This window comes from Geotrypetes seraphini, chromosome 13, assembly GCF_902459505.1.
Source record: "Geotrypetes seraphini chromosome 13, aGeoSer1.1, whole genome shotgun sequence".
NCBI lineage: Eukaryota > Metazoa > Chordata > Amphibia > Gymnophiona > Dermophiidae > Geotrypetes > Geotrypetes seraphini.
Window position 1 is genome coordinate 66789570 of NC_047096.1, and position 9391 is coordinate 66798960.

At 43.6% G+C, this 9391-nt stretch overlaps 1 protein-coding gene across 1 annotated transcript in view; it reads right to left on the bottom strand.

The window, feature by feature from the left end:
* Positions 1–9032, bottom strand: part of TNS4 (tensin 4) — a 61012-nt gene extending 51980 nt beyond the window's left edge. The window contains exon 1 of the mRNA XM_033917362.1: positions 8959–9032. The gene's annotated coding sequence lies outside the window, so the exon portion shown is untranslated. The remainder of the gene's footprint in view (positions 1–8958) is intronic.
* Between the last annotated feature and the right edge of the window lie 359 nt (positions 9033–9391).

The following is a 9391-nucleotide window of genomic DNA, read 5'->3' on the forward strand; positions in this document are numbered from 1 at the left end:
GAAATAACATATCTGTATATTGCACTAAGCCTTGCTATGTATCTGTTTCAACCCTACAGAAAGCAAAACTTTGACAACATGAACGGAGAATGAAAGAGGCATATGGAAAGATCTAAATAAATACAAGTGAAAAGATTTTTTAAAAGGGTTGCAAAATACCGCCAAACAGTGAGGCTGGAACATGCTGTATAGGATGGGTTCATAAAACACATGATGGCTAATCACCAAACTAACTGATCCCTACCATAAAAGGGTGTTGTTTTTTTAATGATGCTGAGGAAGGAGAGGAAGAGGAGGTTCAGGCTGAGGAGGCAAAACAGAGGATCCATGGTTGTCAGGTTCATGAGTTTGTAGCCCAAGGTTTGGGTGGAGAAGAGACAAAAAAGAAAATCAGGGTGGGTCTCATGTGTCATGTCTGGCGAGGTTCTATGACTAATAATGCTGCCGGCTACGAGTGCTGCAGACAAGCCCTTGCATGGGATTGTGCCTATTTGTAAGAACTGAGGCCTTCAATAAAGATCCTTTTTGTTACAGTGTTTAAAGTGGCTTAGTGGCAACCTGTTCCAGCAGGAAGCTGGCTCTAGAGAGTGTACTTTGCATTCAGAATCTCTCTAAGCCTCCTCTCTACCCACACTCCCATCCACTGCATGAGAGGAAATAGCCCCAGAAAAACAGAAGAGACCCATGATACCTTTTCTGCATGGAACCCTGAAAAGAGTCCTGTGTTTAAGCTTTTTAAACTTTCATCTTCCTATATCTGTGCAGCTGAAAGCCAGTTGGGTTTTCAGGATGTAAAAACTTGCATATATTAATATTCCACTGTATGCATATTCATTGTGGATATCTGAAAATCCTGAAGCCTTGGAGGAGGGGAAAGGGGAACAAAAGGTCACGAAGACAGGTTTGGGAAACTCTGCCTTCCTATTTACTTAACAGGTTTATCAAACTGGAACTTTAAAGTTTGCACTCCTTTCTCTGTGGTCTTATCCTGGAGGCAGACATCTCAAATACTTGTCAACACACGAAAAGAACACCTTGGCCATTCTCACAGGTATGTGAAACATCCTGGACAACTTGCAACAACAGACATGTAACAAACATATCGCTGAAAAAAAAAATCAGTATTATGTGTTTATTAGTTAGAGATCATGGAACTCCTGCATGGGCCATCAATACCACAGTTCCTAGAACTTAATTGCAGTATCATTTTGGATGCTGGGTGTCCAATATCCCAGTCAGCAATGCTGTGTTTGAGATTTGCAAGAACTAGGAAAGCACTCTGTAAGCTACAGACCTCCCAGTATCAAAACTATAGAACGAATTCCCCATCATAACAGCCCTGAAAAAGCCCTCTTGTATCAGGTCAAGAAAACCACAAGGGAAATGGGTCCTTTATCATATCAAGTTTATAATGGCTTGATATACCGCTTTTAATACCAAAGCGTTTTACATTGTACAAAAATTTTTTAAAAACATGGATAATTAAAAACAGGGGAAAGGACGTGCATATATAAATTTGAATTGGCAAGACAAGGTACAGGAGGGAAAAGGAGAGGGTTACAATTTTCAAAATAAAAAATGAGAAGGTAATCAATGGAAAGAACGATATGGAGACGGGGAAGACTTGAGTGATCCATTTGTCTAAATCTCAAAAGCATCCTTAAAGAGAAAGGTTTTTAGGTTAGCTTTGAAATGATTAGAATTAGTTTCCAGTCTTAACGCTATGGGGAGGGCATTCTGTAGTGTGGGAGCGACTACAGAATAAATGGTTTTGTGTCATAAAATAACTGATGAACAGATTGAACTGTAAGAAGATGTTGCTGAGATGATCATAGTGGACGCGATGTATCATATGGGATCAGAAGTCTGTCGATAAACGAGGGAGAGTGATTGGCCTGAACATTGAACGCAAGAAAAATAATTTAAAATGTGATTCTATGGGAACGGGCAAGCAGTGGGCCTTTTTCAAAAAAGGTGTTACATGGTCAAACTTCTTTGCCTTAAAGATAATTGTGTGGTCACTAGGAGACAACTCTGCCTAAAGGGCACATCTGGATCTAGAACAATCCTGAGATTGTGTCCTGATTTGGGCCAATAAAGAACACCTCCTGTAAACAGGTAAAGAGCCAGGCTCAGAAAGATTTACTTGGATCAAAATTGCCCTATTTTGCCCATCAAAATGTAGTATTTTAATAGCACTGGTCCCCTGAATGGGAGCACAGTAAGGTTAGGGGAGCAAAATGGCTTGAGTACAAGAGATAGTCAACTGTTTGCAAGCTACTTGACCCTTCTTGGCTGTCCATGCAAAAGATGTGCATTCATTTGAAATGGTAAACAAAAGCAAATGAAAACAAGTATTAAACCCCCCCCCCACACACAAAATTATGTTTTTTCTCCCCTATGAGTAGTGCGCGCTCTTTCCATATTATATTCACCTGACAAAAAAAAAAAAACCCTCCCTCAACCATTCCCATAAATGACAAGGGAAATGGCATGACATGAAAGTTTTCTGGCTGCATACCCCGGGAGTCTAGCCCCTTTGTATGTGCTCACCTTGCTGCTAACTTTCAAAGAGACACTCTCTTTGCTTTGGAAAATTGGCAGCAAAGTGCATTTAACAACTATGTAGCTTCCCATTACCCCTAAAATCGAAGGAAGCATTCCTTGGATGAAATACTGGTGAATTGAACTGGTGTCATGGCCTTGGTTGCTATCACGGCCAGAAACAAAGCCAATGAGACCAATTCACTCTCTCATTTAGAATATTGTGTACAATTCTGGAGGCCGCATCTTAAAAATAAATATAAAGGGATGGAGGAAATATGATAGAGACGTTTAAATACCTACGTTATGTATATGTGCATGAGTCGAGTCTCTTTCATTTGAAAGGAAGCTCTGGAATGAGAGGGCATAGAATGAAGTTAAGAGGTGATAGGCTCAGGAGTAATATAAGGAAATACGTTTTTACAGAAAGGGTGATAGATACGTGGAACAGTCTCTCACAAGAGGTGGTAGAGACAGAAACTGTTTCTGAATTCAAGAGGCCTGGGATAGGCATGTGGGATCTCTCAGAGAGAGAAAGAGATAATGGCTACTGCGGATGGGCAGACTGGATGGGCCATTTGGCCTTTATCTGCCATCATTTTTCCATGTTTCTAATTTGATTCCTTTGGTAGTACCACAGATGCCAGCTGACCTCTCCTGTCTCCTTACAATCTACTTGAAGATAATGAGTAGCATAGTCCTTTGAACTTCTCATATAATCAAAATCCAGGATGCTCTTATCTGGACATCAGCTCTAGAGGTGGCTGCATATCTGTTTCAGAAACACCAGTGCTTCCCAACTTTGTCCTAGAGATAGAAAGGCCCGGATTCTATATATGTGTATACTCCAGACAAGAGAAATGGCAGAGACATTCAAGTACCTCAAAATGTATCAATCAGTTGAAGAAAGAAAACATTTTAGAGGACAGAATACTCTTGTTCAGTGGTGAGAGCAGCAGGCTGAGATCCAGCGAAGCCCAGATCAAATCCCACTGCTTCTCCTTGTGAACTGAGGCAAGTCACTTTACCTCTGTGGATAGGAAAATACTTACAGTACCTGAAAGTAACTCACCCTGAGCTATTGAAAGGTGTGAATTAAATCCAATATGAGGGGATAGACTCAGAAAATAATTTCTTCAGGGGTGGTAGGAGCATGGAACAACATTTATGAGAGGCTACAGTACAGCACCAGCAATGAAGTACATGGAGATGGGATGGGCCTTGTTGTCCTTCTCTACCATTCAATTCCCTCTTTTATGAGAAAACATGCTGCACAAACCCACACTATATCACAATAAGAAAGAAATGCATAACATTTCCTTTCTGGGTACACAGTGATGTACCAGAACATAGTAGAGTTTCCATCCTATAAGGATGTACATGCAGGAGGTGGGTGTGATCTGGTGCTTATGTCAAGTGAGCTATGAGTCACCAAAGGGCCCTGTCTACATGTGCAAATCTCTTCTTTCTCTCAAGATATGTCACTTTACTTCTCAGGGCCAGGACTAGTGTTAGACATACTGGGGCTCAGGGCAGAAATAAAGGTGAGGACCCCTCCCAATTTCTTTCCTCCCTGACCCCTCCTCTGACTTTCCCACCCACCATTACCATCACACAAGACAAATTTAAAAGATAGATAGAACTTCATCAAATACATAACAGAAATAGAAATAGAAATATGAACACCAAAACTGAACTGGAGACCCAAGAGATTAAACTTGGCAAATACTGCAACACTGGAGAAATAAAATCACAAATGCATTTTATTTTGTATTGAACACAATTAGTGGTGAAACCACAAGGGGGGATTGGCCCCCCCATTTGGGTTTAGCCCCCCCCCTAATTAACCATGTATTTTGTTGTGGCTGGTGAAGATCCCTAGGTCTTACTAGCTGATGATCACTTCCTCAGGTCCAGCAACCAGAATATTCCAGAGCTGCTGCTGCCCCCCATAGCTTGGCTTTCACACATGCATAAAAACTGAGCATGCATAGTGATTGGGGGGAAGGGAGGTGAGGCAGCAGTTGCAGCTTGGGGATACTCCCACCATGCAGAACTTGGAGTTTTGGCTGCTGGACCAGAGGAGGAATTCTTCAGTTGGTGGGGCTTGGGGATCCCCACCAGCTCAGGGATTTATATTTTGCATTCAAGTGAAGAGAAAATATGGTGCCCACCCATTTTGGGCTCAAGCTCCTCCCCATCTCCTCACATCATGGCTAAGCCATTGAATACAATACAAAAACATCTGTGATGGCCATGTCCCAAAACTAACATATTCCAGTTAATAAATGCAAAATAACTGCTTTCTAACTCTCCCCCTTCCCCCTCTTTTACAAAGCCACGGTAGCAGCTGCCATGCAACAAATGCTCCAATGCCCATTAAATTCCTATGGACATCAGAGCGATTACTGCAGCAGCAGCCACTATCACAGCTTTGTAAAAGAAGCCTTTTGTTGACATTTTGTTTTCTATAATCTTGGTTCCAGTTTCTCTTTTCTGCTTTATTATCTGTGTTCTGCTAATTCTCTTTCCAATGGCTGCTGTCCATTTTTCTTTTCTCCTCTCTTATTCCATTCCTTTACACCTGACTCTAAGTATTTTTTTCCCATTCAGCTTTTTCCTTCTTTTCTGCCTCTGTGCACTCAGACTTCAACCTCTTTCTCATCCTTCATTTTATTTTTCATCTACTGATCAACTTTCCATCTTCTCTCAGTCCCTAGCTCTTCCATTTACCATCTCACTCCTTTTCCAGCCTCCTATTCCCTTCCATCTACTCCCCATTACACTGTTTCTACCTCTGTACTTATTATCCTCCTCTTCTTACCACCCCCTTTTGAACTCTTCCACATGGTTCCACCATTTCTAGTATCTCCCTCTCCACTCTTGTAGTTCACCCCACCCGCCCCTTATTGTCTGATACCTCCCTGTCCCTTTTCCTCCACCCCTAGCATCTTCTTGTCCCACCTCTCTTCCCTCCTGCTCCCCATGGGTCCATCTTTCTCCCCATCCCCTATAGTTCAGCATTGCTTCTCTTTTCTACATAAGAACATAAGCAATGCCTCTGCTGGGTCAGACCTGAGGTCCATCGTGCCCAGCAGTCCGCTCACGCAGCTGCCCAACAGGTCCAGGACCTGTGTAGTAATCCTCTATCTATACCCCTCTATCCCCTTTTCCAGAAGGAAATTGTCCAATCCTTTCTTGAACCCCAGTACCATACTCTGCCCTATTACACTCTCTGGAAGCACATTCCAGGTGTCCACCACATGTTGGGTAAAGAAGAACTTCCTAGCATTGGTTTTGAATCTGTCCCCTTTCAACTTTTCCGAATGCCCTCTTGTTCTTTTATTATTCGAAAGTTTGAAGAATCTGTCCCTCTCTACTCTCTCTATGTCCTTCATGATCTTGTAAGCCTTTATCATATCCTCTCTAAGTCTCCTCTTCTCCAGGGAAAAGAGACCCAGTTTCTCCAATCTCTCAGCGCATGAAAGGTTTTCTATCCCCTTTATCAGACGCGTCGCTCTCCTCTGAACCCTATCAAGTAACGCCATGTCCTTCTTAAGGTACGGCGACTAATATTGGACGCAGTACTCCAGAAGCAAACGCACCATCGCCTGATACAATGGCAGGATAACTTCTTTCGTTCTGGTTGTAATACCCTTCTTGATTATGCCTAGCATTCTGTTTGCCTTCTTAGCGGCTGCTGCGCACTGTACCGTCGGCTTCATTGTCATGTCCACCATTACCCCCAAGTCCCTTTCTTGGGTACTCTCATTTAATAACATCCCTCCCATCGTACCTCGGGTTTCTGTTTCCCACATGTAATACTTTACATTTCTCAACGTTGAACTTCATCTGCCATCTCGTCGCCCATTCCCCTAGTTTATTCAAGTCCCTTTGCAATTCTTCGCAATCCTCTTTAGTCCGAGCTCCACTAAATAGTTTGGTGTCATCCGCAAATTTTATTATCTCACATTTCGTCCCTGTTTCTAGATCATTTATGAATATATTAAATAGCAGTGGCCTGAGCACCGAGCCCTGCGGGACTCCACTCGTGACCCTCCTCCAGTCTGAGTAGTGGCCCTTCACTCCTACCCTCTGTTTCCTACCCGCTAACCAGTTTCTGATCCATCTATGTACATCTCCTTTCACCCCATGGTTCTTCAGTTTCCAGAGTAGGCATTCATGGAGCACCTTGTCAAAGGCATTTTGGAAATCTAGATATATGATGTCTATGGGGTCTCCTTTGTCCATCCATTTGTTAATTCCTTCGAAGAAGTGCAATAAGTTCTTTAGGCATTATCTCCTCTTGCAGAAACTTTGTTGGCTGGTTATCAGAAGTTTGTTTCTTTCAAAATGTTCTTCTCCTCCCCTTGTTGACGCATCTCTTTCTCTTTTCTTCCTCCATCCCATTGTTCAGCATCTTACCCACTCTTCTACCCCCAGATCCAACATTTTTCCTTCCCTTCCATCCCCAGGTAAAACATCTCTCTCTTTCACTTCCCTCCCATCCAGCATCAATCTCTCCCTCCTCACCACCCCGGGGAAAACTTATTTTCTCTTCCCTTCCTTATCCCATTGTCTACCATCTCCCTCTCTCTCCTCTATTTCTGGGCTCATCATTTCTTTTTCACCTCCCCCCACCCCCTCCAATTAACTTTAAAAACAGCTGCTCCCTATAGGCTGGCACATTTTCCCCTTCTACCCACCAGCCTGACAACTCCTTCATCTTTTAAGAACATAAGAATAGCCTTACTGGGCCAGACCAATGGTCCATCAAGCCCAGTAGCCTGTTCTCATGGTGGCCAATCCAGGTTACTAGTACCTGGCCAAAACTCAAGGAGTAGCAATATTCCATGCTACCATAATTCATTGGAGGTCAGTAGCATGCCACCAATTCTCTGGTGCTTCCTGAGGCCTCCTTGGCACTGTCCCACCTGCCTGGACTGCAGCAGTATGAGGAGGTTGCGGGCAGCACCAGAGAATTGCTGCCATGTCAGCAACCCAAGGAAGTTGTGTCAGGAGGAAGGCTCAGGCTGGCGCAAACAGGGGGAATGTGTTGCTACTCGCTGCTGGTAAAAAACTAAAAGATTTAAAGGTACAGGGGATTGGGGGAGTGACATTAAGTGAGCTCCCCATCTCCTTGACATAGAGATGCTGAGAGTCTTCAACTGGCAGGGCTTGGTAATACCTGGCAAGCACAGGAGGAGAGTGTGGCTTAGTGGTTAGTGCTACAGCCTCAGCACCCTGAGGTTGTGGGTTCAAAGCCCACGCTGCTCCTTGTGACCCAGGTACATTAGCTTGTGAGCCCACCAGGACAGGTAGGAAAATGATTGAAGTATCTGTATGTGAACCGCTTTGAGTGTGGTTGTAAAACTACAAAAAGGCAGTATACAAGTCCAAAGTGGGTAGGCCTGTGCTCACCCAGGGCTATGCCACTGCTGAGGAAATACTTGATAAGTCATGCTCAGACACACCAAAATGTTTTAGCTCCTTCTCCCATACTTCACCACTAACTTGTGTAAGACAAAGTCAACTTCTCAGGAAAATCCATAACGCAAGAGGCCAATACTGAATGACACCCGGTGAGACAAGGCCTGGTGGCACATTGGCAGGAGAGGGAACTCCATCATCTGCTACTTACTGTAGCTAAGTCAGGGTGGCCCACAAAACCCTACCAGTTCCCTGTCACATCAAAGCCTGTCACATCCTACCCCGCTTTGGGTTCTTTCCTACATGCTATCATTTGAGAGCTTTAGAATTTGCACACATGTTTCAAGTTTATTAGGATTTTATATACCGCCTATCAAGGTTATCTAAGCGGTTTTTACAATCAGGTACTCAAGCATCTATGCTAATTATTCCCATGCCCCAAAGAACAAAAAAAAAGAAAATGCAAAAGGTCTCCTAGACTGGTGTTCGACCTTCTTATTCCTGCTACAAATTAAGATTCCACAAAAAAAGACCCTTAGGTTGTAAGTAACTACTGAGGGGGATGGCCCCTTTCCTTTTTTTAAATTTGAATTTATATCAACACTCCAACCCATGCCAGTTTATTGGTGGGTGTTGATGTAGTAATGTTTCATTTTACAGGGTCCAGTCTGTGTACACAGTGCTAGATATACATACGATCATTGACTTTATGCTGTACACCGTAAATTTTTCAGTGGTGATGCATAAGAAGGATCCCCTCACTCTTCCTTCCAGTTCCTTCATTTAGCTGGACAAGACCCTTTCAGGCAACTAGTTATGGCTTTTCTTTAAATTTAGTCATGCAGCATTCAGTGACCTCCTATAGCCTTGGACACCCTCATCCTCACCAAATTTTCACTGGATCCAATGCAGTTCTCTAAAATCCAGAAAGAAAAGCTCGGAAAGCAGTGAATGTAAACGGATAAAGTCAAGTGCCAAACATACCTGTGCCCGATGAAGCAGGAGAGAAGAGCAGCATACACCCTCGCAGTCTGAGCTTGTGCCCTGCCCCCTCATGCCTGACTTTAAGCCCAGTCCGCCCTCCAATGCAGGGTGGGGCAGGAGGAGTGCCCAGGTACAGCCGGAAGCGTAGTGGTGCCAGGCTCAGCCTCCAGCGTGGGAGGGGAAGAATTCCCTGGAAAGACGGGGGAACTCCTTATATGCTCTTTTACTATTACACCCTTGCTCTGTTGCCCTGCCTGGGAAAAACTCACCTTCACACAACTACATTGAGGAATAATAATAGCCCTAACATCTTCCTTTATAAAGTTCTTTAAAGCAGAGAACGGTTTGTAGAAGGGACCAAGATCCAGCCCCAGCCTAGCAGGGATAAAAGTGATCAACGTATCCCCTTAGAAAGCAGGAACCAGACACCCCT